At 41.8% G+C, this 13,893-nt stretch overlaps 1 protein-coding gene and 1 long non-coding RNA gene across 5 annotated transcripts in view; one reads left to right on the top strand and one right to left on the bottom strand.

Annotated features, from left to right (window-relative positions):
* The window catches only part of SGMS1 (sphingomyelin synthase 1), a 351,065-nt gene extending 340,555 nt beyond the window's left edge, over positions 1-10,510 (bottom strand). For 3 of the 4 annotated variants that reach the window (XM_030203086.1, XM_030203083.1, XM_030203088.1), the window contains exon 1: positions 10,120-10,203. The gene's annotated coding sequence lies outside the window, so the exon portion shown is untranslated. Of the gene's footprint in view, positions 1-10,119; positions 10,204-10,298 lie in introns of those variants that run through there. The other variant, XM_030203084.1, reaches the window with a different exon arrangement.
* Positions 10,511-10,597: 87 nt separating this feature from the next.
* The window catches only part of LOC115471137, a 90,334-nt gene continuing 87,038 nt past the window's right edge, over positions 10,598-13,893 (top strand). Inside the window, exon 1 of the long non-coding RNA XR_003942281.1 lies at positions 10,598-10,873. This is a non-coding gene — a long non-coding RNA (uncharacterized LOC115471137). The remainder of the gene's footprint in view (positions 10,874-13,893) is intronic.

The raw sequence follows: 13,893 nt of genomic DNA, 5'->3' as shown, positions 1-13,893 counted from the left end.
TTTGAAGTTTTTCTAATTTCACTGTATCTTTTTTGCGATATGGCGGCCACAATACTCAAGGTGCAGATGCACCATGGAGCGAGACAGAGGCATTATAGTATGTTCGGGCTTATTCACCGTCCCTTACCTAATTCTTAGCATCCTGTTTGCTTTTTGGCTGCCGCCACACACCGAGCAAAAGATTTCAGCGTATTGTCTACGACGACACCCAGACCTTTTGATGTCATTCTGACATTAAATGTCATCTGCCATTTGGATGCCCAGTCTTCCAATTTCCTAAGATCTTCCTGCAATATTTCACAGTTTGCACATGTTTTAACAGCCTTGAATAGTTTTGTATCATCTGCAAATTTAATTACCTCACTCGTCATTCTGATTTTCATATCATTTGTAAATATGGAAAATAGCACCAGTCCCAGTAAAGATCCCGGCAGCACTCCACTGTTCACCCTTCTCCATTGAGAGAAATTACCATTTAACCCTACCCTCTGTTTTCTGTTCGATAACCAATTCCAAATCCACACAAGAAACTTGCCTCCTATCCCATGACTCTTAATTTTCTCAGGAGTCTCTCATGAGCAACTTTATCAAGAGCTTTTTGAAAATCTAGACACACTACATCAACTGGCTAACCTTTATTCACATGTTTATTCACACTTTCAAAAAAATGAAGCAAACTGGTCAGGCAAGACTTCCCCTCAGCTGAACCCATGCTGTCACATTAAACCATGTTTGTCTATGTGTTCTGTAATTTTATTCTTTATAATAGCTTCCACTATTTTGCTTGGCACCGACGTCAGGCTTACCGGTCTATAATTTCCCGGATCGCCACATTGGTCACCCTCCAATCTTCAGGTACTTTGAACAATTTTAACGGCAGGTTACATATTACTAACAGTAGATCAGCAATTTCATGCTTGAATTCTTTGAGTACCCTTGGATGTAAGCCATCCAGTCCAGGTGATTTACTATTCTTTAATTTGTCAATTAATTTTGGAGGTGAAAGTGGTGCTGAATTCTTCAAGCTTGAAAAAGTTTGTTTAGTTCCACAATGCGACAGACTGTCAGGATACAAACGGTATCATCCAAGGAAGTCATGCCATCACCCCAAAGGCTGTATACACCCCACCAGAATTCCACCAAAACTGCTAATGGCAGCATATGAGCTAATGGGCAGTCTCCAACCACCCCCATCACCCATGTCAAACTCATTTGTTTATGTTCATTCCAGTTTAATATATCACCTTTCAGGCAAGCCAACCAAGGCTGTTTACATGAAGTTTTATTGGAAAGGAAAGGCATGCCATTTGGTCATAGGTCCAAAGAGATTAAAGGTTAAGGAGCAATAGCTAACTAAAACTTAAGGATTTCCAGACTAGCTAGAGGAATAAAAAGGAAAAAAAGTAGTAGGAAAATCCACTCTAGCTGCCCACAGGGCCTGGGAGTTGACTGGTGGCTTTGGTAAATAACCAAATCTTTAAGCCCGCCCTTAATTTAGTATGGGAGGGCTTAGTGCGCAAGGGCATGGGCGTATGTTCCATACAACTGGTGTACAGCAAAAGAAGGTAGAGTGCCTACTTGATTCCAGGCCTGCTTGCCTGGTTTTCCTTTGCTCCCATTCCTCCTCCAGTCTCTTCTTCCTTTCCATGTCCCTCTTCAGCTTCTTCCCCTACCTATGTTTGTCTCTTCCCCATCCATTCTTCCAGTTTTCCTCCCTCTCCTCCTCCCTTACTCCCCTCCACATTTCAGCATTGCAGTGTGGCAATGGGCTGCAGTAGCAACAGCTCCTCCTTTTAGGGGCCTAGGTATGCCATTAAATTTACATCGCCCCCCCCCCCCCCTCAATTCCATAGAGTTAAAAAAAAAACCTAAACACAACTTAATAAAATCAGGCCCCTTTACAAACTGGATTCTTTATGGCCGGCTGTATTGAATTCTAGGGATAAACCTTTTTTCCTAAAAATCAGGCAGCTCCAAATTTCTTAAAGTTAGAGCAGAAACTTTTGTTTTTTTTTGTTTTTTTTTGCACTTTTATTAGGCATTCATTCTTTTGCTTGAGCATCCTCTGCTTTTGATCAAGTGAATCACCAAAATTTAAGGGTCAATGTAAAGATTTGGGGTGGGGAGGATAGGTGTCAAATTACATATTCTCATTCTTCAAAGACAGATGTTTTATGCAGGGGACATGCCAGAGAATGTTTCTTCTGGTCCCACAGGATTCTTCATTGGTAACCCTTGCTCAGCAACCTTTGGAATGAATTATTAGGAACTCTGGATTGAAGGGTTTTGTTACACAGAAACAGGAGACAAAAGGATAATATCTGTCATGTCAGAATGGTTCAAATCTGGAATATCAGCTGAGGATGGTGGTAGGAATATCAGCTGAGGATGGTGCAAAAGAAAGCTCGTTTTAAGCCAAGATTGGTGATGTGGCTTTATCCTCATCTAGAGCTAAAAGCACTGTAGTTGGTGATCCTCTCACTGGTGCGTTTTCAAATGGGATTATTGCAATGTTTTATATGTAAATATGCAGAATTGTCCAAGGGCCTCTCAACTAAATTACCACTGGTGCAGAACACAGCAGTTAGGACAATTATGGAGAAATTGTACAGAGGTATTATCATTGCAGCAGGAATTACACTGAATTCTAGGTGAAAGATAGCCAATTTAAAATATTCAATTCTGACTTTGAGAGCATTAAATGGAACATAAGCCAAGGTATTCAGCAGAGAAGATAAAGAGAAATATCCCAAACAGATGTTTGAGATCAAGCCAGGATTCATTACCAACAAAACCAATTGTTAAAGTGGTGAAAGGGCTAGGATAAGGCACAGGATATTTTCAGTGATGGCCCCTGTATGGCAGAATAAGTTACCTAAGGAAGTTCAAATGGAAACAGATTACAAAAAAAAAAAAACACCTGTATACGGTGGTTAAAATCTAGCAATTGCCAGTGAAGTAAGAACAGAAGAAAAGGAACAGGAAAAGTTGAAACAATATTTTCTTGTAGAACTGAGCATAGACAGTGGAAAAGGGTGGGCTACAGGGGCCAAGACCCTACCAATTTCTGCCCCACATAGTACTAGCAACCAGAGATATAGGGGGGGGACTAGCTGGTAACGACTGAACTTGGTTTGGCCCTTCCAAACTAAAAGATGTTCCACTGCTCCTGCATCTGAGGATGACTTGTAGGGTGTAGTGTTTTTATGCATTTCGATTAGTCTAGCATTTCTTTATAATGTTTACTGTAGAGCAGTTATGGATGTTTTATTGTAACCCGCTCTGAACTGATAGAATGTCGATTAATAGCAGCATATACATTTTTAAATAAAGACGCACTTGATGACTGCATCCATCAGTGTCATTTTCATCTATGCACATGAAGGAATTTACCAAGATCAAGAGTGGAGATATGGGGGGGAAAACTCAGCTTCCTTTGCAAACTGCCCACCACACCTTCTACCAAATAGGGAGAAATTTAGGCAGAGTCTATGATCCTCCTCCATCATGAGCTCTTTTTTTTTCCTTCTGTGAACCAGATCAATGTGACGGCCAGCAGATCCACCCCAAACGATCAGTAGCTTGCTTTATTCAGTTTTGTAGCAAAGTCATTGCTGATGAACACAGTAGAAAGCAAAGTTCTGTTGCATGTTTTCTGCTGCTACTGGCTGTCTCTGTTGAAAGTGCAATGAAGGCAGCAAAGTGGATTGTGGGAAAGTCAAAGATGACTTAGAAGCAACAGTATAAAGGTATTCAGTTTAAAAAAAAAAAAAAGAGAAGAGTGGATGCAAATGGAAAACATGAGAAACTGGTGGCAGGATCATCATGGCTAGCAGGCTTCACCTGGCCCCACCAAAATAAGAAAGGAGAAAAAAAGTCAGCCAAAGGAGGCTAGAGTGGTTCCTACTGTAACAATGCCCTGGTGGTCTAGGGTAGGTTGGGCAGCACTGTGATCCTTAGTCGCTGCTTCCTGTGCCGGCTCCGCAGTTCTAAACAGCTGCTGCGACCTCTCACAGTAGCCTTGCAAGAGTTCACAGCCACCATTTAGAACAGTGGTACCTGCTGTCCGACCTACCCCAGCAGCCACCACTAGAAATACCACCAGAGAGAAGAGAGCAGGGCAGCTTCTCCCCTCAAGTCTGCCCTCCCGCTGGGGTTTCATAGAGGGAGAGGCAACCAGAACTGTGCTGGTAATGGTAGTCACCAGTAACAGCCAGTGACTGGGAACCAACCACTGTGCCACCACAAACAGCCCCATCAGAAAGTCCTTGAATACTAGTGAGAAGGAGGCTCAGACCTGCCACTCTCCCACTTATGCAGGTAACAGAAAACTGAGCCATGGAGAGAACATGAGGGTAAGGAAGAGAATGCCTGGGGAGAAACCAAAAATGCACTGATGTCAGACCTGTGTGTCAGCAACTGTATCTATGTAATGGCCTGAAAAGCTATAAAAGCAAAGACTGTAAAATGCTACTTCCTTTAAATACAGGGTGGTCACTTCCTTACTATACCCACACCGGGATTTCTGTCAGATAGTATCTAGTATCAGCCTCTGGCCAACTCAGCCATCCATCCATCTTCATTCTGTAAATGAGAGCCCAACCTTAGCAAACGGCTACAAATGATTGGGGAAGGCAGTAGCAAACCACCCCATTAAAAGCCTGCCAAGAAACAGTCACACAAGCGGTGGCCCCCATAAGTCCTTCACTGTGTACAGGGGGCTGCCGCTATTTAAGAAAGAATAGGCAGAAGGATTCATGTACGATTGTTCTCACATATATTTTATATTGAGTGGCATTTGGTTCTTTCCCCCCCCCCCCTTTTTTTTTTTTGATAAATGCAATCATTAGAATTTAATCAAGCAAAGCAAGACAATCCTTAAACAAATGCCACTCACTTTGAAACAACTCACAGCAGATCTCAGGTCTCACACTGAAATTCCAGACTGGGTATATTTTGCCCACTCTGGAGACTTTTCATATTGGACTCAAAGCCTTTTGTTTTAGTTTCAGACACGTTTTTGTTATCAGCCAAAAATGAATGAACAGTTTCAGAGGCAATTTAATTACGGGCGAAAATGAAAAAAATTTTTGGTTAGCCTCTAGTCTCAAGCAAACAGTCCATCCTCAAGGTTCTGAATTAGTCCGCAGGGTTTAAAAGGGGATTGCTGGGAACACCACAACACTCTTTCAACCTCCTCTCTCTCAACCCAGTTAAGCCTTTAGGCCAGAGAAATGTGTGACATATCTCCATTCCTTCAAGCAGAAGTGTACACTGACATTTATGTTGTGTGTAGAATATTAATGGAGCTGGATTCCTGGATTCTTTATTTACAATATCTAATCTATACCCATTCCTTTCCACACTGCCAAATTACTACTACTAATCATTTCTATAGTGCTACTAGACATACACAATGCTGTACACACTATATACAGGTACTTTCTCTGACCCTAGAGGGCTCACAATCTAAGTGGAAGGGTACAGTCACATTTATCTATTTTAAGGTAGCTGGATTATCTTTATTTACAGTATCTATAATCCACAACCATTCCTTTAAACAGAAGAGTACAGTGACATCTAACTATATTAAGTGTGTAGAATATTAAGGTAGCCAAACTATCTTTAATTACAGTATCTATAATCCACACCAGTTCCTTTAAGCAGAAGGGTACAGTCAGTGACGTTTAACTATGTTGTGTGTAGAATATTAAAGTAGCTGGATTATCTTTATTTACAGTACCTATAATCCACACTGCCAAATTACTACTGCTAATCATTTCTATAGCGCTACTAGACATACACAATGCTGTACACACTATATACAGGTACTTTCTCTGACCCTAGAGGGCTCACAATCTAAGTTTTTGTACCTGGGGTTAAGTGACTTGCACAAGGTCACAAGGAGCTGCAGTGTGAACTGAACCCAGGATGCCAGTATCAAAATCCGCTGCACTAACCAATAGGCCACTCCTCCCCTCCACTCAATTCTAGGCAGAGAACAATTTAACATACATAATATCAAAATCATGATATCAGAGAAACTAACAAGACCACAAAATAAACACAAAAACATAAGTCCTCTTATATCCAACACAATAAACTATGCTGTATCTGATCAGTCTAAAATCATAAATCTTAAAAACTTAATCTTCAATTATTAAAAACCTGTTGAAACATGGTCTTAAGGGCAGTGTATTATTATGGATTAAGAGCTGGTTAAAAGATAGGAAGCAGAGAGTAGGGTTGAATGGTCATTATTCTCGATGGAGAAGGGTAGTTAGTGGGGTCCCTCAGGGGTCTGTGCTGGGACCGCTGATTTTTAACATATTTATAAATGACCCTGAGATGGAAGTAACTAGTGAGGTAATTAAATTCGCAGATGACACAGTTATCCAGGGTCGTCTCGTCACAGGAGGAGTGTGAAAGATTACAAGAAGACCTCATGAGACTGGGGGATTGGGCATCCAAATGGCAGATGAAGTTCAACGTTGACAAGTGCAAAGTGATGAATGTGGGAAGGAGGAACCTGAATAACAGCTATGTTATGCAAGGTTCCGCTTTAGGAGTTACGGACCAAGAAAGGGATCTGGGAGTCATTGTGGATAGGACGTTGAAATCTTTAGCTCAATGTGCTGCGGCAGCTAAGAAGGCGAACAGAATGTTGAGTATTATTAGAAAAGGGATGGAAAACAAACATGAGGATGTTATAATGCCGTTATATCGCTCCATGGTGCGACCGCACCTGGAGTATTGTGTTCAGTTCTGGTCACCTCATCTCAAAAAAGATATAAATGAATTGGAGAAGGTGCAGAGAAGGGTGACAAAAATGATAAAAGAGATGGGACGACTACCCTACGAGGAGAGGCTAAGATGGCTAGGACTCTTTAGCCTGGAGAAAAGGCGGCTGAGGGGTGATATGATAGAGGTTTACAAGATAATGAGTGGGGTAGAGCGGACATATGTGAAGCGTTTGTTTACACTTTCTAACAATAATAGAACCAGGGGACACAAGATGAAATTAGAATGTGGTAGGTTTAAAACAAATTGGAGAAAGTTTTTCTTTACTCAGCGCGTAGCTAGACTCTGGAACTCATTGCCGGAGAAGGTAGTGACGGCAGCTGGCCTTGCTGCGTTTAAAGGGAGTCTGGATATATTCCGGAAGGAAAAGTCCATTGATCGTTATTAAATTTTGGGTTTTTGCCAGGTTCTTGGGGCCTGGATTGGCCGCTGTCGGAGACAGAGTGCTGGGCTTGATGGACCTTGGGTCTTTTCCCAGCGTGGCGGTGCTTATGTGGGCCACCTTAAAATCCTTCCAATCTCTTATTGCTCGAATGTAATCGGGTAAAGTATTCCACAACAGTGTACCTACTATATAAAATATAGAAGACCTATACATTTCAAGGTGAACCACCTTAAAAAAAGAACATCCAAAAGATTGGCCACTGGCTGTTAATGATGGCAAGGATCGAACAGGCTGATGCAAATGTAAGGATGCAGAAATCACAGGAGAGATTGTACTAATCAACACCTTAAACACCAAGATCAAGACTTTATAGCGAATCCTATATTCTACTGGTAACCAGTGCAACATAATCAAGGAAGGTGTAATATGATCATATCTAGTCAACCCAGTGATAACATGAGGCATATTTTCAAAGCACTTTGGGAGGCTAAGTTCCATAGGTTTCTATGGAACTTTGGGAGGCTAAGTGCTTTGAAAATGAGCCCCCATGTGTTGCAGAATTTTGAGCAACTTGCAAAGATCGTAAGACATCACCATACTTTGAATAATTGTACAAAATGTTTCTTCAATTAAAAAAAAGATTTTTCAACCACCTAACCACCTTAAACTGTGTTTTCAATCTCTCTAGTTGATAGTCTTACTTTGCAGAAACATAAGTCAGATGTTTGTTTTGGTTCTATTTAAAATGCCTTTGAATAAACCCTGCTTGCACTTTAAACTGAAGCTGAAACTAATTCCACAAGGAGCTCCTTAATCCTACACTAGCAGAGCTGATGAAGTTCCCTGCCAGCCAAAGAAAGGGTGGAGGCACTGGAACATAGAGGCTGCGGGAGATTAATGGGAGGAGGGAGGAGAAGCGAGTGAGGGATAAGAGGTGGATGAGAGGAATGGCAGAATTGGGAATAGCAGAGGTGGTGAATAAGGAAATGTAAGGATTTTGAATGAGTAGAGGTACTAATTGGGAAGAAATGCATTCAACATGCATTTGTCATCCAGGAACAAGGCAAAAGGTGCTTTCCAATCCCAGGTGCTTTCCAATCCTGCACAAGTCTATGCAATCAAAGCTAGAAAATCACACCTATGACAAACAGATGAAAAACTGTCACTCTGTGTAAAAATTTACATATCACCACTCAAGACATGATCACACCTGAGGGAAAAACACAATGAACCTGTGTCTGAGAACACCAAAAACATAATTTATTTATTTTATTTATTTGCATTTGTATCCCACATTTTCCCACCTATTTGCGGGCTCAGTGTGGCTTACAATACATTGTAAAAGATGGAAGTGCAGTTGGTTGCAGTACAATTATGGATTACATTGTGAAGAGTTATATAAGACAGAGTAAGTTCAGAACGTCCTGTGATTTCTACTTCTACAGAACCAACAAAAACTATAAAAAAAAATGCTTCATCTGTTCCTGAACAATATGGATTCAAAATGTAAAACTCAAGTAATATACTGAATCACACACTCAATGCTGGAATACTATGTATCTAAACACAGAATTTGTGCATAAGTCTCCCGAGGTACAAAATTTGCCTTTTTCCATACAGACTCTGCAGCAAGTTCATAATGAGAGTAGCAACATAAATGCTCATTCTGAACTGGCATGAAGGAAAGAGATTCATAAGGAACAGAAAGCCAGAAAAAGTTGTTTTCCAGCACCCTGCGAGTCGAGTCGTGCAGTGCATGAAGCCCTGAACTGTTCTTCCGAGCAAGAGAATAGCACAGGATTTTCAATACAGTGTGTGAGCCATAAAATGAAGGAAAAATAAAGCTTACAGTAGGGGCGGGTAGTGAGCCAGAAAAGGAAGGACAGAAGAGCTCTTGATGGCTGGCAGAGGTGGGGCTAGAATGCCAGAATCCGGCAAGAATTAATTTAAAGGAGTGTGTGGGGAGTGCAAAGTTTTGGAGGAGTAACATGCTGGAGAAGGAACCTGTTTAAGGAGGCTGGGAGTGAAGGCCAGATGAGCTGGGAGGAGAAGAGAGCTGTAAGGGGCAGAATACCGTCCTGGAAAAAGAATATGGTGGAGGGTGAAGGACAAGCTACGGAAAGGCTGAGTGATCTACTATCTTACGATTATAGCTTCTGGATTTAACCATCCATAGAGGCCAAAAAGAGATGCAGGGAGAGAACCAAATTCTTTCAACTGCTGACATCAGTAGCAAGAACCAGGAGCACCACTGGACCTGCAACTTCAAGAAGTCAGCACTGCCTACAGCTCACAGTTCCTCTTGAGTTGCTTAGGGGACTTTGCACTAAAAATAAAACCTTACATCTTTTGAGTAAAGACTATTTTCTATTTTGAAGTTTAACTACTCACAGATAATGCTTATATTTTTATTACCCTCATGCACTATGCAAAATATCAAAATAGTAGATGCAGATTTTTTAAAAAATTTTGTGCAAAATTCCCTCAGAAGTGAAACGTACAGTATCTGAGGAAAAGGCTATTTTATGTTCAACTTAGCATACGTTACCAGTCGGTAGGAAACAGCCCAACCTAAAGGGGTTACCAGAGAGAACGTCTAAGAATCGAACGAGGAACCAATTCCTAGTCTTCCCACAGACATGTGTTGTGACCTTGGGTACGTCACTATGTCCACTTGTTTGGATTATTTAGGAGTGTAAAACTCTTTCGAGTCGGGATTTGCACTGATCTTGGATGCTCCATAAAGACTAAAATAAATTATAGCCGAGAGCTCACCATAAATGCCTGAAACCTCAATCTGTCTAGATGAGAACGTTTCATGATTGGGAGTGCCAAACAAAACGGAAACAATCCCACCCTAGAACCAGTGAAGCAACCTCTCAGCACCCACTTATCCAGTTCCTACGATCTCCTAAATCAACCTACTAGCATACCTTTAATTCTCTCTTCATAACTCCAGTAGTGGGGAGGGTGGCTAGAAGAGCTGTTGGTGTGCATATGTGGGAGTGAAAGAACGAGGCGGATACTCGCCTCACGCGCTGTGGAACCAAAACGGGTGAGCGCGGTGTATGCGGGAGAGGAAAAGGGGCAGGACTGCGCCCCCAACACTCACCCGCAAAGCAGTGGCTTCCACCCTTTCGGGGTTTCGAGCAGCAAAACCAAAAGCAACGACTCGTCTGCACTACCGGTTACAATTGCTTTACTCGTTCAGTTACAACACAGGTCAGCAGCACCCACCAGTTCCCCGGAGAAAAGTTCCAGCAGCAGCAAAACAATATGAACGTAGGGCCACACGACCCCCCCCCGCGCCCCCCCCTCGAACAACACACCACTATGGGCGTGGCCTGACTGAAACCTTTACGTCACTACGTGACGCGCGTCAATTGCTAGTTCGTCGGGTTTCCAGCCAAATTGGACTAATTTTGAAGGCTGGTGGCGGCAATTTTTTGGCGTTGACTGATTGTAGTTTTATTTTTTTTTTAAGTGGGGGAGGTGGAATTCACTATTCATAAGTGCTGTTCTTCTGGCTCTGTGAATTCCAAGCCTCTCCAATAGCTTTTCTCTGTGAATTTCAAAGCCTCGTTCTGGTGCTTCAATAGCCTCTCGTTGCATTCCAAGCCTCGTTCTAGTGTTCCAATTGCTTCTGTAAGGGCGTTCCAGGCCTCCCTGGCGTCCACCTACTTTTGGGTAAGTTCTGCTCCCCGAGCCCCCATTCAGAAGCACGTTTGCAAGGTAGAAAACTGTTCTTATATTACAAATTCAGTAAGATTGCGTGAAGTAAAGAAAAACGAGGTGTAAGAATAAACTGACTGCGGTTGCTCACTGATCTGCAAAGGTTTCTTCTCACGGGTCTGGTGAGGTTAAATACAGGTTGCTTACTGCTTTTACCGTTCACCAGGGTGACAGTGTTGTTTATGGACTCGCTTTTTAAACACCCACGGATATTTGAGATTTGGTGCAGGTGCTGATGAAAAACGGTGTCAACGTTTGCTTTGTTCTGAAGTAATTTATTTTTTTGGTTGCCTGTTTTATGTCAGTTATGGGAATGCTTTGTGCATCTGTTTTAATTTGACAAGGTTGTTAATATTTCCAAAAATGTGGCGGTCTAATAACTGATAAGGGGGTGGGGGAGTTCTTGGAGACCAAGGTTTTAAATCTTTAAGTGCTAACAGATAGAATGCTTAACTGATCACAGGGCACCGGTATGATATTCAGGTAGTTATTTAAATTGCATCCTTATTTATTTACTTATTTATTATTTCTTATAACGGTGCCTTTTTTTAGGCTTGCATTAGAGCAGTGCGTTGATATTTACTTATTGAGATTTATTAACTGCCTCCATGAAGGAATTTACCCAAGATGATGTGTAGCTTGACCTACATCTTACAATTTTGTTAGTGCAGGGCATCTTAATGCAAGCCTAACACCAATGACAGCTCTTCCTCCAGTTAGCAGGGCCTCAGGGAAACAAAGAAAAGAGAATCTTGCTACCATTAGCAGACAGGTCCTGAGCAGCTTTCCACCATTAAAGGCTGTAAAGGCTGCTTGGAGACGGCAGCCCGAAACCTTACTGTATGCAGCTCCTGGAGCACCCCCAACACATACCTACTACCTGCCAAAACCTGCTAATACAGCACAATAAAGAAGTTGATTTAGTATCACTATGGTAGTACGCTTTTTACCATGTTGGTTTTTTGGTGTTAATTGTTGAGCTAGTTTTGGACTGCTTTTGGCATGAGTTGGACTAGAAAATTTTCACTATCTAGCAATCCAGCGTACTAATGCAGACCCATGTACGGGTCCGGAGGGCATAATATAGCCCCCAGCTCTGCCTTGTACTCTGAACTGTTCACAGATCTGTAGAAGGTGTGCAATGTTTATTTCGGGTATTTTTGTTGTTGGCCTTTTTATAAATGTTTAAAAGTATCAGTCAGATAGTGAGAGAGGGTTTGACAAAATATTTTGTAGCTGTTTGTTGCTGAATTTCCCAAGATGTTTTTCTGGAAACTGTGCACAGGTTGGAGGCATAAGTCTAAAGCCTTAACCTCCCCTTCTTCCCCCCCCCCTCAAAAAAAATTTAACTTGTATGCATTGGCAGTCCTGAGTCAGCTGTTTGGGGAGGCTAAAGGGGGTGGGACCAGGGGCAGGCCCTACATCCATAATTGTCTGATAACATGCAGAAAAAAAAAGAGTAAGTAAAAGGGAAAGGAGGGAAGATGCTGGACGAGAGTGCAGAGATGCTAAGGGTGGTCCATCCCAAACAGTGATGAAAAGTACCACCCTAATTAGTGAGATGGAAGGGTGGCGAGTGAAGGTTTTCTCACAGTACTTTCAGTGTATACAATTTGTCATGGTGGAGAAGAAACTGCATCCTAAGGAAGGGCTGCTGGTTATTGACAAGTAATGCCTTCATGTGCATGTAAAAATGGATTTATATATCATAAATGACATATCATGTGTTAAACTCAATTATTTCAAGCACTTACCAACACTAAACCACATATCTATGGAACAATTCAACATCGGATTCTGAAAAATATTCTAAAACCATGTCTGATGTTATGACAAACTAAAATTAAATGTATTTAGATTTTGCGCACACCTTTTTCAGTAGTAGCTCAAGGTGAGGTACACTGGCTATTTCTCTGTCCCAGGAGGGCTTACAATCTAAGTTTGTACCTGAGGCAATGGAGGGTTAAGTGACTTGCCCAAGATCACAAGGAGCAGCAGCGGGATTTGAACCAGCCACCTCTGGATTGCAAGACTGGTGCTCTAACCACTAGGCCACTCCTCCACTCCTAAAGTGTTGATGTCGCCTCAGTAAGGACAACACACAATCTCTTCACTGCAAAACATTATGGGTGGGCCGTAATCACCAATACACCACCCAATGAGAAAACAGAACAAACAGGACTTCAACAAGATCTCTACATAGATACATGCTAGCAGACTACTGCACCTTGGTCACATGTGCAAAGCACAGACAGACTTTCAACAATATGAAACAAGGGACCAGTAACAGAGATATGGGCAAAAACACTGAACTGAAAACCTCATGAAATCACACTCTGCATACAGCAATATTACAGATATAGAAACTGAAATCTGAAAGATCAGAATGCAGATTTCCAACAACTAATATGACAAAACAGATGACCTAGAAAGAGTCAGAGTAGTCCAAGGATGAGTACAAAAAGCTTGTGGTGGACATTAATAAAGCATATTTTTTTTCAACAGAAATACATTTCAAAGTGCAAACAACCAATGACTGCAAAACAATGGTCTCAATTGGAGAGCAAGGACTCAACACAGTGGAGGCAGGGCCCAGCATCGTCATCACCCACACATTTTGTGCTCCCTGATAGAGGGACAGCTGCTAAACAGCACAGTAACCTTGATTTACTCTATTGAAGTTCAATTGAATTATATGAATCTTGACGCTGACATATTTGCTGAAATATAGGCTTGTCGCGTCTTTGATTTCCAATTGAGACCCTGTTCTGCAATCATTGGATGTTTGTGCTTTATGACCACACAAGTAAAAAAAAGCCCGTTTCTCATTGAAATGAAACAGGCGCTAGCAAGGTAATGACCTTCTGCCATTAATGTTTTTAAGGGAAGTGTTAGGAGAAATGTAATGGCAATTATGTATTAAAAAGGGAACCGTTAGGACAATGGGGGGGGGGGGTGTACTATGTGTGACACAG

This window comes from Microcaecilia unicolor, chromosome 5, assembly GCF_901765095.1.
Source record: "Microcaecilia unicolor chromosome 5, aMicUni1.1, whole genome shotgun sequence".
In the NCBI taxonomy this organism is placed as follows: domain Eukaryota; kingdom Metazoa; phylum Chordata; class Amphibia; order Gymnophiona; family Siphonopidae; genus Microcaecilia; species Microcaecilia unicolor.
Note: the sequence above shows the minus strand (reverse complement) of the source record. Positions and strands in the feature narration are given on the sequence as shown.